The sequence below is a fragment of the Pleurodeles waltl genome, chromosome 6, assembly GCF_031143425.1.
Source record: "Pleurodeles waltl isolate 20211129_DDA chromosome 6, aPleWal1.hap1.20221129, whole genome shotgun sequence".
Lineage (NCBI taxonomy): Eukaryota > Metazoa > Chordata > Amphibia > Caudata > Salamandridae > Pleurodeles > Pleurodeles waltl.
Genome location: NC_090445.1, coordinates 580,738,713 through 580,754,828, shown reverse-complemented (window position 1 = coordinate 580,754,828; position 16,116 = coordinate 580,738,713). Strand labels below are relative to the sequence as shown.

At 47.6% G+C, this 16,116-nt stretch overlaps 1 protein-coding gene across 1 annotated transcript in view; it reads left to right on the top strand.

Moving 5' to 3' along the window:
- Positions 1-222: 222 nt before the first annotated feature.
- Positions 223-16,116, top strand: part of MICAL1 (microtubule associated monooxygenase, calponin and LIM domain containing 1) — a 255,534-nt gene continuing 239,640 nt past the window's right edge. The window contains exon 1 of the mRNA XM_069238776.1: positions 223-366. The gene's annotated coding sequence lies outside the window, so the exon portion shown is untranslated. The remainder of the gene's footprint in view (positions 367-16,116) is intronic.

The window sequence follows — 16,116 nt, the reverse complement described above, 5'->3', positions numbered from 1 at the left end:
TTATCGTCGTGCATACGCGGGCGTATTTACAACTGTGCACGTTCTTTTTACTGTTAAGATTCTAAAGAGCAGAGTGCGCGAAGGGTACACACCCCGCCGGTCCCTGCCCGCATCACAAGTTGTGGGTAATTTCATTTCCTGCTTCCTCGGAGGGGCTGTAATTGGTGCAGACTGCGGCCCGCCTATTCTCCGGAGGCGCAGTTTTTAAGCAGCTGCCGCGTCAGTGCTGCACGAGCTCTGAGAGCTGAGCTTTGCTGACCCGGGGCACCCCGAGTGTCGGGGTCGCTCGGAGCACCAGGACCCTCGTAGTTTGGGCTGAAGACGACTGACACGAACTGCTGCACCCGCCCCTCACCATCGCTGCCGGTAAGGGCTTTGTCTTTATGTCTAAGGGCGCGGTGCTGATAGACAGCCTTGTTTTGGTGGAGGTACCACGGGGGACTGATGTACAGTACACCACAGTTCTCAGGGGCAGTGCACCCCTCAGATGTGGGCAGAGCCCTGGTGCACCTAACCGATCCAGTGAGGCACTGCTGCTGAGCCAACAGAAAGTATGTGAACAAAGCGCACTGGAGAGGCGCGTGCATCAAATACGAGTTTTTGTTGTGTGACTCTGCGCTACATTCGTTATAATTGTGTTTAAACAACGTGTGTAATGTAACTGGTGCTCATTTGAAGCGCTCTAAAACCTTCGGGCCGATTTCGCGATATATAAAACTGCAAAAAAAGGGGAAAAAACGAGAAAGTACACCATGTCTAAACAAAGCACGTATTTGTGTGGATGTATATACGTGACTGTCAACGCCCATCCTCAGAGTACATTTCAGCTGACCGGTTACAGATATTTTGTGCTGGGTCCAAATGCCGCCGGCAATGCAGTGTTCCTCCTTGGTATTGGTTGTCATTCTCGTATATGTTTTACGATGGAGCCAGCTGATGGGGGCGGTGATTTCCTTCCTTGCATTAGGGCTCCCGCTATCCGTGGTATGCCACCGCAGTATGTGGCATTTCCATGGGCACATAACCTTAGTAACTGGTCCACTGTATAACTTCTACCAGTGACAGCGGCAGGTGTGGTAAGTTCTGCACTCTGTAAGCTGGGGCATGTACATCTGCACGTAAAAGCAATGCAGTCCGTTATAGCATGCACACCTAAAATGCGAACACCATGGTGCTGACATGCAAAGAGCTGTTGACAAAAAGTAAGGAATGTGTCACACGTGCCAGCATTATATATGATATATGACAGTGCTACACAATAGCAAGATGTTGCAGTTACAGAGGAGTGTGTGGCCCAACAGTGCAACGTTGCCAAAGTATTTTCGTGGTACTCGGAGGTGACTTGCGACATCCTTAAAATTTACCATATGGAGTACTGTATTTTATTTTTTATAATCCATGGTTGCTCCATGATGTCATCACCCACTCAACGCCACCCCCCCCCAACTTCTTATTAAATAGTGGCCTCTTGCTCCTTTACAGGAGAGCGTTCTTCGGTATTCTATGTGGTGATCCTGCGCTATAAAATAAACGCACCAGTTGTAATGTGATATAAACACGTTTGAAGCATTTTCATACAAGACGTTTGAAGCTTTTTCATAAAAGACGTCATCATGCCATGGTTGTACTGTAGACCATGCAGCTAAACAGTGGCCATTTCTTGTCGTCTTTGGGCACGTGATGGCAACTGGAAGTAACTTCCATGTGGATTGTTAACCACTGGTTTCACCCACTGAAGGTAGCAAAGTCGAGCAGTCAAGGTTTGCTCTGTGGTAGAGGTTGTAGCTTGATACAGCATTAAGCAGTGATTGTCGGTAACATTGGGCCTTTACCACAATCTGTGCACACAATCAGTGGGGCAGGGGTACCATGCATACACATCTCACTGTAGCAAAATTGCTATGCTACCTCTTGCTCTCGGCATCAATGGTCTCGGACTCTTGAGACTTCACTAGGCTGAAGCTCCAGCTGCTGGGTTTCAAGTAAAAAAAAGTATTATAGTCCCTTCACCCAAAAATGGACTCTGCGGAGCATGTACCCTAATCATGAGTCCCGCTTGTAGTGGATCTCTGCATATTTGTGATTTTTCGGCCTCAGGGTTGCTTACTCTACCTTGCTTAACATTTTCTGCCAGTCCCTGGCGACTGGTCTTTGATTCCATCTTTGTGGGACAAGAATGTCACATGTATGTTCACACTATTCATCTGTAGCTGTAAAACCATGGGCCGTATGTGCTATCTTAGACTGTTCCACTTTGGTTCCTGTGTGGATGGTACACAAGTTGAATGTTGGTGGGAGCTTGCCAGGCAACAATATGAATTTGTAGGACTCCTCCAAAGCATTCCTGGAGTCTACTCGTGTGAACTAGACTGCAGGCTGGAAAGGAGATAGAGCCCTTCGGAGTATAGGACAGGGACAGTCCTTCCATGCTTCTGCTCCATTGTTCCTCAGTTGTTACCCCCGAAACAGGTTGTAACGTAAGCTGAGCGAGGAAACCTCTCCTGATTTTGTGCCTTTTTGGTTTGGGTCTCCTCACCAAGAAGTTCTCAACTTCACCCCGTCTTCAGCCTGAAATTGGAGGCCAAAACCCATGGCTTGACCAGCCTGTGAGGAAAACACACACAAACCATCTAAAGCTAGATCCAGAGCTGGATCTGTGGAATCCACAATCGCTATCTGCATACTGAGTATGGGACAGGAACTCCCAGTCATTCTTCCAGGGTTTCACATTAACAAGTTCTGAACTCTAGGTCTGGGGTAACTTAACTGCCAACTGGTTCAGAGACAGGAACATGGAAGTTCCGCATTGATGGCTGGAGAGAAGTACCAAAGGTATATTAAAAGGTATACTAAAAGAGGAGTGCCTTGAAGAGCCTCCATCAGTGTCTCCGGAGTGATGCACTTACTCCTGTCCTCTGAAGCTCCCCCTGATTGGTCCGCCGAGGATAACGGAGGTTTGCCGGAAATGGCAGAAGTGACTACAAAGAACTGCCCCAGTTAAGAAGTGACGGCACAGGGCAGAAGAAAATCGTAACTGTACTCGATGAAAGAAACATTTGTGTTGGCTTGGCGCTAGATAAAGCTATAATCTCATTCATGGGTTTTACCTCAACGAGATTCCGTCTGAAAACCAGGGCTCACTCCCAGAAGGTATGTATGAGTGTGCACACAAACCAGAATGCAACACTAGACTCGGCCCACGACACACTGTGGGATGCAGTGGCCTACTGGGATTTAAAGGCTCAGCTTGTAGGTTGCAGGAACTATAGTAACTAACTATACACATATCCTATGGGTAACTATACTTTACCACCCCTGCCATCATTGTATCTACAGCTTATATCTAGGAAGAGGAAGAGTGAAAGGAAACAAACTGTAGGGCACACTCTAGGGCACCTGAAAGTGGTTTTACTCTGATCTATCTTTGTCACTTCTAAGAACTTGGGAATAACCTCCAATATAGTTCTAACATTCTAGTGGTAGGTCTGTGTATTATTCATGATAATTTCGTGTGTAGTATTTTTCTGTGCTCTGTAATTAAAAGTACTTTTCCTTTGTCAAGTAAAAGCACTGGCTGTGCAATGATTTATGAATAGGTACTTTTTTATTTGAGTTTGAGCTTCTACCACACACCACCTCTATGACTAAGCCTTGGACTGCTCTGCCTAACTCCCTTGAGACTCAAGCGGTAAAGGGGTGTACTTAGTGCCCTGTTTTGGGCTCAACAATTGGGTAAGCCCCAGGGATGTGGGGGCAGAAGGCCCACACTGTCACCATTTGAGCCCAGTAGTCCCTAATTGCTCTGATTCTCCTGAAAAAGGTTCTACAAAGAGTCCCAACATAGTTAAGCCAACGGAGGATGTTTTTATGGTGCGCACAGTTTCTGTGTTCAGTTCCAGCCGGAGATTTGGTAATCTGTGTCCAGTTGGAACATTGTGCATTTTAAGAGACCAGATAATGACGTAAGTGTTCTCCACGTTGTAGGTGATGTATTAGTAGGTCAGCACCCATTGAGACAACTCGAGGATACCAAACCTTAGGGAACTTTTAAGGACGCAGCTACTGAAGGGTTGGTTGGAGGAAAAGAGTGATTTAGCCCAGAAGGGTGTGGGGCAAACACAGGGAAGGGAGTATTAATAATAATGTGGTGCAGTATTAATACTAATAATGCGGAGGTGAAGCCATGTGTGTGCGAATGGTAGGCAGGTTAAAGAAATGAGCAGATGGGAATGATACGTAGCATGTAATTGTATGTGTCCCTCTAGCCAATAATGTTACAAAAGGCCTCGTCGCCCCACCGAGACATGAAACAAGTGGAGATTCTGGATCCATATTGTAAGCACTGCAGGATTGTGTAATGATGAGTGGTCTGTTCCTTTTCATTAATGGCCCTCTGAGACCGTGTCTGCATCCCCAAGAGAAGCTGAGTCCAAGAGAACGGGCAGCCTCAGGATGTGATGGCCGTGATGTGAATGAAAAAGTATAAAAATATCTACACAGAATTCACCCTTCTAATCCCACTTCTGTCTCTAGTCCTGTCTTTACAATAGCTTGCAGCACCTGTGACCTTTTTTGTGTGTAAAAGCTGTGTGTGTATAGCAAGAGGGGCAGAGGTGTATGAACATAGAGGTTTTGTGTAATAAACAGGAATTGAGAGATGTCTAATTTGTATTTAGCTGGTTGCGGTGTAAACGATGCGTATCTTTAGAGGGCCATTTGGGTGAAGGAGAAGGACAATATGTAGTTATATAAATATCCACTAAATTGCCTGGAGGATTGGTTGCAGTCATGACATCACACACCCCTTGATCCTGATGCCATAACAAGGATGACCGCTTGTCCTACTCCCAGCTCCTTCACAATCCCCCATTTGCTGCTCAGAAGTTGTGGGAAGGGCAAGTTGTTGATTCTACAAAATATTAAGAGGGTTATTGGAGACACTTCTTCATGGCCCCTGAAAACCAAGAGTACAAAGGGCCGTGCCAGTGATAGCTATGGGCAAGTCACGTCTAGCAGCTGCTACCCAAAACAATAATGTATAATATAAAGGTAGTTGGATGTGTGTAGGTGTGGGCAGAGCCATACCGGAAGGTTTGTTTGTATTAAGAGTGCAGAATCTGCATGTGATAGAGAGAGGAGAGAGAGTTGTGAGCGGAGGCTTTTGGGAGGGTGTGTTTTCATTAAGAGGGCAGACTAAGCACATGATGGTGCATGAGTAGTATGCGGTTTGCAGGCATGTGAGAGGTTTGTATTAAAAGCACACAATAGGTATTTGGTAGTGCACGTGTATAGTAAGAAGGGAGCAGAGGGTGTGTGGTAGGTCACTTGTATAGTAAGGGAGCACAGGGTGCGTGTGGTAGTGCACATGTATAGTAAGAAGGGAGCAGAGGGTGTGTGTGGTAGTGCACATGTATAGTAAGAAGGGAGCAGAGGGTGTGTGTGTGGTAGTAGGTGTGTGTGTGTGGTAGTGCACATGTATAGTAGGAAGGGAGCAGAGGGTGTGTGTGTGGTAGGTGTGTGTGTGGTAGTGCACGTGTGGTAGTGCACGTGTATAGTAAGAAGGGAGCAGAGGGTGTGTGTGGTAGTAGGTGTGTGTTTGGTAGTGCACTTGTATAGTAAGAAGGGAGCAGAGGGTGTGTGTGTGGTAGTGCACGTGTATAGTAAGAAGGGAGCAGAGGGTGTGTGTGTGGGGTAGTGCATGTGTATAGTAAGAAGGGAGCAGACGGTGAGTGTGGGGTAGTGCATGTGTATAGTAAGAAGGGAGCATATGGTGTGTGTGTGTGTGTATATAGTAAGAAGAATGCAGATAGAGGAGGGATCCAGAGGGCATGTTGGTGAAGGGCACTGAGTAATCTGCTGGACTGGTATTTTAGCCTGCAAAGATTCCCTCAAACCCACATTTGCGCGTCCAATTCTTTAACTAAATTTTAGTACCACCTTTATGGCCTGATGTGCCCAATAGAGTATTTTGTAGGGAATGGTTAGCGAGGCTCCAGATAAGTAACATAATCTGTATGGGCGTACCTTACTGAATATTATTGAGGTGGTGGTAGTGAATGAAAGTTCCCCCCCAAGCATCGTGGTGTACCCAACTCTGAAGGAAGGAGGGCTGGCATGCAGCAGTGCTAGAAAAGGAGTACTGGCAAGAAACAGCTAGCTGGAAGGAACACTTGAATTAATGTGGTCTGTACTTGTGATCTCTCAGGTCAAAATTACACTTCATCATTTTTACTCACTGTGCTGCTGTAGACAGAGAAGTACCATGTGCAAAACAGTTTTGGTTATGCTCCATCAGGATCAGTCCACTCCAAACTGCCAGGCCAGATCCCCTTCAGACAGGAACACAAGCAACCCAGACCAGTTTATCCCTATTTAGGCCTTAACAGTGAAGTATAGTTATGTGCCACAGAGAGCACAGGACTCATGCCAAGGCATATCCTGTCACACTTAGGGCTTATACTACAACAAACTACAAGGTGTTGGAATGCCTGAATTAACCTCAGCCACTGGCGAGCTCTTGGACCACATTTCAGTCTTCTGTTTTTTGCCACCTATACCACACTTTACAGAGACCTACCATAAGCAAATTAGTCTTGGTCCTGCTCCAATAGCAACTCTCAGGCCGAAACTGCCAGGCTAGGTCTCCTCCAGATGGTTAAACATGATGGAATGGTTTCTGTTTATACAGGCATAGTGGGCAAAATACGACATACTGGGATACGGCCCTGAGTGATGGCAAGTGACTGAGATGAATTCAAGTTTTCTTTCCATAACTTTAATTATTCTGGTTGTGGCAACTGTTCTTGTGCTGTATCCAGGGTGTCCCCATCAAATCAGCCCACCTATGAAGAACACCAGAAGAATGACTCATACAGTGATGTTTATGAATTCAGTGTGTGGAAGAACATCCTGTAGGGGGTTGATGGTTCTATTTTTGCCTCTCGTATGTGCCTTTTCAAATTCCCAAATTCATGGACAAACACAATTCTTTTTATCAAATGTTTGACTAGGCTGGCAGCAAGTGTAAGAGGTGTAACTTTAAAAACAGCTGGAATATCACACCTTGTCCAGGCCAGCAGCCCATTGGGGGAACAAAGACGTACTGTATCAAGTTATACATACCCAGAAGACTGATTTGAAAGGTTGTCTTCTTAGGTCTTACCTCAGAGAACACATGCACTGTCTGCTGTGAGATGTTTTTATTACCTTACGGCGGGCTTAGCTTACCATTGCCTGGCTTCTTTGTCACTCTTATTTGCCTGATTCTACTATGTCCACTTACATTGGCTTTTCTTCCTCTTCTGTTTGTCCCTCCCCTGCAGCATGGATGCATTACTGTGTCCTTCCACCGTTCACTTTTTCTGGTGCTACATTATTCTTTTTGTTTAAATATCTACAAGAGTGCATGTTTTCCTTCTGTCTCCTTTGTTTACTTCTCCATCCTCAGTGTCCTTGCCCCATTATCCTCCCGCCCACCCACACTGGCCAGTGCTTTTCCAGCTGCTATCAGCCCACCCTCTTGTACGTGTGCTTCCTCAGCCATCTGCCCACACTCTGTCATCCTTGTGCTTCTCTGTTTGCTTTGCCCGCCCTCCACTGTCAGTGTGCTTGTCCCAGCCCTTCCCACCCACCCTATGTTGTCCATGTACTTGCCTAGACTCTCCTACCTACCCTCTTTTGTTTGTGTGCTTTCCCGAGCTCTCTGCCTATTTTCTCTTGACCTTGTACTTCTCAGTTTGCTTCGTCCACCCTCTAATTTCTGTGTGCTTGCCCCAACCCCTTCCACCCAGCCTCTGTTGTCTGTGTGCGTGCCCCAGCCCCTCCCGCCCAGCCTCTGGTGCCCGTTTGCTTGCCCCAGCCCCTCCCGCCCAGCCTCGGGTGCCCGTTAGCTTGCCCAAGCTCCTCCAGCCCAACCTCTGTTGCCCGTGTGCTTGCCCCAGCCTCTCCCACCTACCCTTCGTTGTCCATATGCTTGTTCTAGACTTTTGGGCCACCCTTCATTGTCCGTGAGCTTGCCAAGGCCCTTCTCCTGCCAACTCTTCATTGTCCGTTTGCTTGTCCCAGCCCCTTCCGCCTGCCCTCAGTTGTCCGTATGCTTACCCAAAACGTCTGTGTGCTTACCCATCCCCTTTCGTCTGTCCTCTCTCCTCACTGGCATCCTTCTCGATTGCTCTCTCTCTGAGTTAACCCCCTCCCCCCCCCCCCCCCCCCCCCCCCTTGAGCTCCCCCATTTGTTTGGGGTGTGGGTTAAGGGATGAGCCAACATAGAAGGAGGGAGGACGAACAGAAGAATGGGGGTCGAGGAGAAGACAGATGAGAAGCGATGGGGAGCACGCCCCTAAAAATAATAATAATAATGATTAAAAAACTCTTTGAGGTGGCCAGCGTTAATGTGTTTAAAAAACAAAAAAAAAACATATTGGCACTGGGTGTGTCCTAGTGCATTTAAAAAATATATATTTTTAGATATGCTGCACAGCATAGCATTGTTAAAATAATTTTCAAAACTCTCTTTGGAGAGGCCTTTGTCTTTGCCAGTGCTTGTTTTATATAGCACCCTTATAGTTTCTAAGCACTGTAAATAAGAGATGTCTCTGTTATCCTATTTATGAGCTAATAGTCACACCATTACTATAGATAATAGTAACACCTGCTCTACCTAAGAGGGATAGGGCTGCTTTGAGATTGTACTTGCGTATCACTGAGGGCCTGATTTAGACCCTGGTGGAGGGAATACTCCGTCACAAACGCAAGGGATTTCCCGTCTGCCATATTACGATCCCCATAGGATGTAATGGGATTGTAATACGGCGGAAGGGATATAGGTCACGTTTGTAACAGAGTATTCCCCTCTGCCAGGATCTGAAGGCGGGCAGGTTCACAAAGCGGACCAGTAAGGGGGCCTGCACTCAACGCCTCCCTGGGGGTGGGATGGAGCTGAGTCAGTCAAGCAAGCTCGTGAAAATGGTGCGCACAGGTTGGCAGGCAACCTTCTAACTGGCCATTCCGGGTGCAAGTTTTATGGTTAAAATGGAAGGCCGGACAAGGCCTCCCGCAACAACTGGACTTAAAGTTCGAAGTGCTGCCGGACGTGTCGTCGTTGGAGATTTCCCCATTGGATCCTCCCGTTGTCAGGCCTGGGGTCTGCACTGGTACAATGGTGTGGGTGCGAAGGGGGTAGAGGAGTCTGCGTTGGCCTGATGGAGATCACTGAACAAGGTAATCGTCAGCAGCGCGTCTGCGCAGGCAGTGCACCAGTGAGGCGCGAACAAAGATCTCTTGTGTGCCGGTTGTTGGTAGACTCTTTAGCAGTGAGTGCACGTCGGCGCAGGCAGTGCGCCAGTGAGGTGTGAACAAGGATCTCTTCTTAGGGATAGTTATCGCAAGAATTGTAGCGGGAGTGCACTTGGAATCACGTGGCCATCCATCCGCATTTTTAAAAAACGAATCAGGCAAAGTGGTCAGGAGTTCACATGCAGGAGGATGGCGCAAAGAATACTGTGCAGTTGTACATGATGATTTATTTTGAAGTTGCAGTCTGGGGCAGAATGAAGTAGGGTCTTTAGGAAGTAGCCTGCCTACAGAGATCGTAATTGTGGGAAACAACGCACATAAGCTAGGTTCTGAAAGTATTGATGGTGCTTAATCACCCGTATCCTCGTAGTCTTTGTTATAGACCATAACACTGGCGAGGTGAGGATTCTATTCCAGGTGTGTCTGTAGACATTCCCCTCCTTTAATTTCCCACAAGACCCAGTTGTTACTACAGGTTTGAAACAATTGGAGATAGAGTAGGTAGAGTGCGGGTGCTTATGTGTCAACTCTTCCATTCTCCCACTAAAGCCCTTGTTCCCATAGATTTAGCGGTGGCCTCGTGGTCACAGTCACAGAACCTCATAGAAAGAGGTGAGGGTTCTATTCCAGGTGTGTCTGTAGTCATTCCCCTCCCTTTAATTTCATTACTGCATTGTCTTCTCCCTGCTTGTGTCCTGAAAAGTGGAGGTGCATTATAATTGACCTGAATTCCAGCAAGCTAGATGTCTACTAGCCCCAAGGAAGCAATATTAACTAACATTCAGTAAACAACAAAGGGCTGTGATAACTAGGCTAGTTGCTTCATTTGAGCACATAAACCCTGAAGGTCAAGGTGTGAATCCTAACATTCCAGAGGGCTCTCACACAAAGGAATCTAGGACCACATGGAGGGCAACAGCTGTCGCACCACAGGTAGGGAAAGGAAGCGCCCAGTCTGCTTCAGAGATCAGGACATGGCATTCAGTTCACCTCCCAAGAAACAGGGTGCAGGGGCAAGGGGCAATGGGCTTGAATTAATTTGGAGGTGCTCCTAGACAAGAGCTTTTGGCTAGAACAAAAGAGAGCACAAGGAAATAAACCCAGTGGGGGATGGGAACCATTGATAAGGCTGAACGGGAGAGAAATAAATCGAAAAAGAGCAAGCAAGGGGCGTGTGTAGCCAGAACGGCAGCGCCCACCAAGGCATCAAGAAGTCAACACCAGAACATACGGCAGTCACCAATAGGGGGCGCAAAAGGTGCTATGCAGCCCCCAGAAGCACAGAAGCAAAGGGTGTTAGAGGCACAGCTGAAGACAAGGGAAGAAGATTGATCTGACAGCACGGAGCAGGTTAGTGCTGAAGATATGGAGATGGGGCCTACAGCCAGAATGGCGGCTGTCGCTGGGATCGCCAGCTGTCGTGTAACGACTCAGGAGGGTGAGGCACAAGCACAGCGCAATGAGTTGGGGGCGCAAAGCGAAGGGGCACACGCTGGCACTAACACAAATTTTGGGACTCCGGTTGGGTTGGTAAACATGACACAGCATGAGGTGATGAGCATGGTGTTTTCCCCCTTTCTGGCCCAACAGTGGCGGCTCTTTAGGGAACTGACACCACATGCAGACCCCCGTTAGGACCCCAATACCCAATCATTATGGGAGCTGGCCATCCCGACTTGACCACGCTGGTGAACAGTGCACTAGCCAGCAATCCGCGACACGCTACCATAAGTGTTGGGGAACCTTTCAAGAGGTCACTGGCGTGGTGGGGGGAGGTAGTCTCAGAAATGGACATACAGAATTTTATTGATTGGGCTTTTAAAGATGGCGGAGCTCACACATGGGCACAGACACACCTCACTGCAGTAGTCTACTGCACAGAATTTACAACAGGGATGGACCCTACCAAATCATTCTACTGCAGGGCGGCCATGAAGGGCTGTTAGACTAAGGCCCACAAATGGGGACCGGTGGCAGACCCTGGATTTCGAGGCATAGATAAGAATGTTGGCGGGGCTAGTAACTATTTGTGCCTCCGGCCACAAACTTGCCCTTTTCAAAGCAACCTTCACACTGGCATTTTTTTGGCACCTACCAAATAAGCGAATTGGTGGCACTCTCCAAATCTGAACCAGGGAGCAGGTGCCTACTGGGGGACGGCCTGCAGCTGGGTAGCACGCACATGGTAATCCATCTGCGGCGGGCCAAAACAGGCCAAACAGGGAAAGGAACATATTCAAGAATGGAGTGCATAGAGGATTCAACATGCTGCCCTGTCTGCTGCATTCGGGCTTATGCACTAATAAGGTTGTCTGAGGTGGCACCCCTGTCTTGCTATAAAGATGCCTAATTTTTCATCCAATTTCGGTTCATAGCGATCTTAAAGATGGCCTTGGCCAAAGCGGGGCTTCCTCCAGACAAATTCGGATCGCACTTCTTTAGGATTGACGCAGCCACAACTGCTACATTGAGTGTTGTAGGAAGTTGGCTCTGTATATACTATTTCAAAGTAAGAAATAGTGTGCACAGAGTCCAAGGGTTCCCCTTCAAGGTAAGATAGTGGCAAAAGTAGATCATTCTAATGCTCTATTTTGTGGTAGTGTGGTCAAACAGTAGGCTTATCAGAGGGTAGTGTTAAGCATTTGTTGTACACACACAGGCAATACATGAGGAACACACACTCAACGTCTTACTCCAGGCCAATAGGTTTTTATATTCAAAAATATATTTTCTTAGTTTATTTTAAGAACCACAGGTTCAAGATTTACATTTAATACTTTAAATGCAGGGTACTTCACTTAGATACTTTAGGAACCTTGAATGAAAACAATATCATGTACAGTCTTTGTAAAAATGGCAATAAGCTATTTTCAAAGTGGACACAGTGCAAAAATCAACAGTTCCTGGGGAAGGTAAGTAAAGATTAGATTAGGAAGTAAGAAAAACACTTACAAGTCTGAGTCCTGGGGCATAGGCAGCCCACCGTTGGGGGTTCAAGGCAACCTCAAAGTTACCACACCAGCAGCTCAGGGCCGGTCAGGTGCAGAGGACAAAGAGGTGCCCAAAACACATAGCCGCCTTTGGAGAACAGGGGTGCTCTGGTTCCAGTCTGCCAGCAGGTAAGTACCTGCGTCCTCTGGGATCAGACCACGGGGTTTTGTAGAGCACCGGGGGGGACACGAGAAGGCACACAAAGTACACCCTCAGCGGCAGAGGGGCGGCCGGGTGCAGTGAGCAAACCAGGCATCGGGTTTTGTATAGGTTTCAGTGGAGGGACCCGGGGGTCACTCTAGCGGTGCAGGCAGGCACAGGGGGTAGCTTCTCGGGACAGCCACCTCCTGGGCAAGGCAGAGGGTCGCCTGGGGGTCACTCCTGTGTCGAGGTTCGGTTCCTTCAGGTCCTGGGGGCTGCGGGTGCAGTGTTTGTTCCAGGCGTCGGGTCCCTTGTTACAGGCAGTCGCGGTCAGGGGGAGCCTCTGGGTTCTCTCTGCAGGCGTCGCTGTGGGGGCTCAGGGGGGTCATCTCTGGTTACTCACGGGCTCGCAGTCGCTGGGGAGTCCTCCCTGAGGTGTTGGTTTTCTGCAGGTCGAGCCGGGGACGTCGGGTGCAGAGTGTAGAGTCTCACGCTTCCAGCGGGAAACGTGAAGTCTTTGGAAGTTGCTTCTTTGTTGCAAAGAAGTAGCTGGTTTTGAACAGGGCCGCTTTTCACTGGAGTATCTTGGTCCTGTAGTCCAGGGCAGTCCTCTGAGGCTTCAGAGGTTGCTGGTCCCTGTCGGATGCGTCGCTGGAGCAGGTTTCGAAGTTGGAGACAGGCCGGTAGGGCTGGGGTCAAATCAGTTGTCGTCTTCCTCCTTCTCTGCAGGCTTGTAGGTCAGCAGTCCTTCTTCTTTCTTCAGGTTGCAGGAATCTGACTTCCTGGGATCTGGGGAGCCCCTAAATACTGAATTTAGGGGTGTGTTTAGGTCTGGGAGGGCAGTAGCCAATGGCTACTGTCCTTGAGGGTGGCTACACCCTCTTTGTGTCCCCTCCCTGTGGGGAAGGGAGCACATCCCTAATCCTATTGGGGGAATCCTCCAAACTCAAGATGGAGGATTTCTCAAGGCAGGGGTCACCTCAGCTCAGGACACCTTAGGGGCTGTCCTGACAGGTGGGTGACTCCTCCTTGTTTTTCTCATTATCTCCTCCAGCCTTGCCGCCAAAAGTGGGGGCAGTGGCCGGAGGTGCGGACATCTCCACTAGCTGGGATGCCCTGGGACGCTGTAACAAAAGGGGTGAGCCTTTGAGGCTCCTCAGTAGGTGTTACAGTTCTTGCAGGAGGAGGTGGGAAGCACCTCCACCCAGTACAGGCTTTGTTCCTGGCCACAGAGTGACAAAAGCACTCTCCCCATGTGGCCAGCAACATGTCTGGTGTGTGGCAGGCTGGCAGAAACTGGTCAGCCTACACTAGAAGTCGGGTAGGTATTCAGGGGGCATCTCTAAGATGTATGTTACAATAAATTGCACACTGGCATCAGTGTGCAATTATTGTGCTTCAGTGTAGCCATTATGGAACTGTGGAGTTCGTGTTTGACAAACTCCCAGACCATATGCTCTTAAGGCTACCCTGCACTTACAATGTCTAAGGTTTTGCTTAGACACTGTAGGGGCATATTGCTCCTGCAGATATGCCCTCACCTGTGGTATAGTGCACCCTGCCTTAGGGCTGTAAGGCCTGCTAGAGGGGTGACTTACCTATGCCACAGGCAGTGTGAGGTTAATCATTTTCTCCCCACCAGCACACACAAGCTGAGAGGCAGTGTGCATGTGCTGAGTGAGGGGTCCCTAGGGTGGCATAAGACATGCTGCAGCCCTTAAAGACCTTCCCTGGCATCAGGGCCCTTGGTACCAGGGGTACCAGTTACAAGGGACTTACCTGAGTGCCAGGGTTGTGCCAATTGTGGAGACAAAGGTACAGTTTACGGAAAGAACACTGGTGCTGGGGCCTGGTTAGCAGGGTCCGAGCACACTTTCAAATCATAACTTAGCATCAGCAAAGGCAAAAAGTTAGGGGTAACCATGCCAAGGAGGCATTTCCTTACAAGTGTGCTGTGGCAGATCACATAAAAAAGGATAGGGGGGGGATGGTCTTCGGCCACCTACAAACGCTACATCAGGCACCCAGGCTCTTATAGTTGTGTTGTCTCTTTAAACCAGCGCGGATAGTGACAAGAGCATTGTATGGCTTATCAGACAGCCGTACGTCATGCTGGCTCAGCAGTGGGTGGCTGTACGGAAGGACTTTGGTGATATATGGTTCAAGGACACAGAGGTGACTTGGATAGGTAGGCCTGGTATGGGATGCGCCCAGCTGATCCCTGATATAGAACGGGCCTTGCAGGCATGGTCTCATCAATCTCAAGACACCAGGCTACTCTGAGCCGGTTGGGTTGCATTTATTTGCTGTGGGCATGGACAGGTAGAATCTTTGGAGCTACATGGGTTTAACAAGCCCCCCCCGAAAAAATCGAAATCAGGCCCTGAATGTTCCTGCAGCAAGTGTCCAACTGGCTGAATCATGAAGCCAGTTTTCAAACAGAACTGTATTATGGGTAACAGTAAGTATAACCATCACACACCAGAATGCAGTTTTCCAACCTTATTATTATGAAACCTTACCTTGCAGGTTATCTGCAGTTGGTGACGGCTCAAAACACAAGGAGCTACCTTACAATATTATAACTGGTCACCTACTGGTAACATAAAATCTCTGCAAGAACCACATTAACCCACTAAGCTTTCATGCTTAGCATAAATCCGTTACCTGCAATTTATCTGTTAAATCCGTTAGCCCTTAAAACTATTTTATGAAGTTTCAAACCTTCTATCAGAGATCATACACACAATTATGCCGACAGTAAGTGTTAACCACGCGAGTCATGGTGAACACCATGAATATCCATTATTTACAGTGCTTCAGAATAGCAGAAAGAGGCCTGGAGCTCCGTCACTTTCACCTAAAATCAGACCTGTACCTTGTCTTCCTGTGTCCTGCCTCCAGTCACAGGTACATCACTTGGAAACTCACCCTGCCAAAACTCTCCACCATCAGCGAAGAGATGGTGAGGAAACGCCCATAGAACTCACGACCAGGTTGAAGGCGGTCTTTTTGACCCATCTCTTAAAATTTTTGAGCGTTGTTCCACTCTGTTAACCCCACCCTCACACCCCCTTTGAAAATATGCGCCATCAGATATTTGAAGTGTAGGCTCTGTGGCCAGGACTTTAAGACCACTGAGCATGTTTTAATTAAGCGATTCTTAACCTAGGACACCTGCTCTGGAGGTCAGTGACTGTTTTGAAAATTAAACAATATTAGCAGATTACTAAAGGAGGTTACATAAAAAGCAAAATGTATAATTTAAATTTTTTATATACTATGTACATGTGAAGGAATTTGAAATTTGAGGCTGAAATTGAAGTTGATTTCCTCGAGTCCCTGGAGCAGCACAAGTACAGGAAACTGAATCTAATATGGACAAATTTTGACCTGAATTGAAGGATTGATGTAGCCGACAAAAGGAAATCATGCATTAGGAGAAGAAAAGACAAAATGATGTACTGGTATTTAGCCTATTGCTTCATATTTTAGAAATAAAACTAAATTTTGAAATGCTGAACCATGGCATTAAAACTAAAATGTAGAATTGTGAATAATATTGTTAATGAATAAATAAAATATTTATTTGTGTATTTAAGGCAACCTAACGCACGTGATAAATATCAGAAGATTTTAGGTCTGATTAATTCTAAAGAGATTATAATTCAGATGCTCGCCATGTTTTAA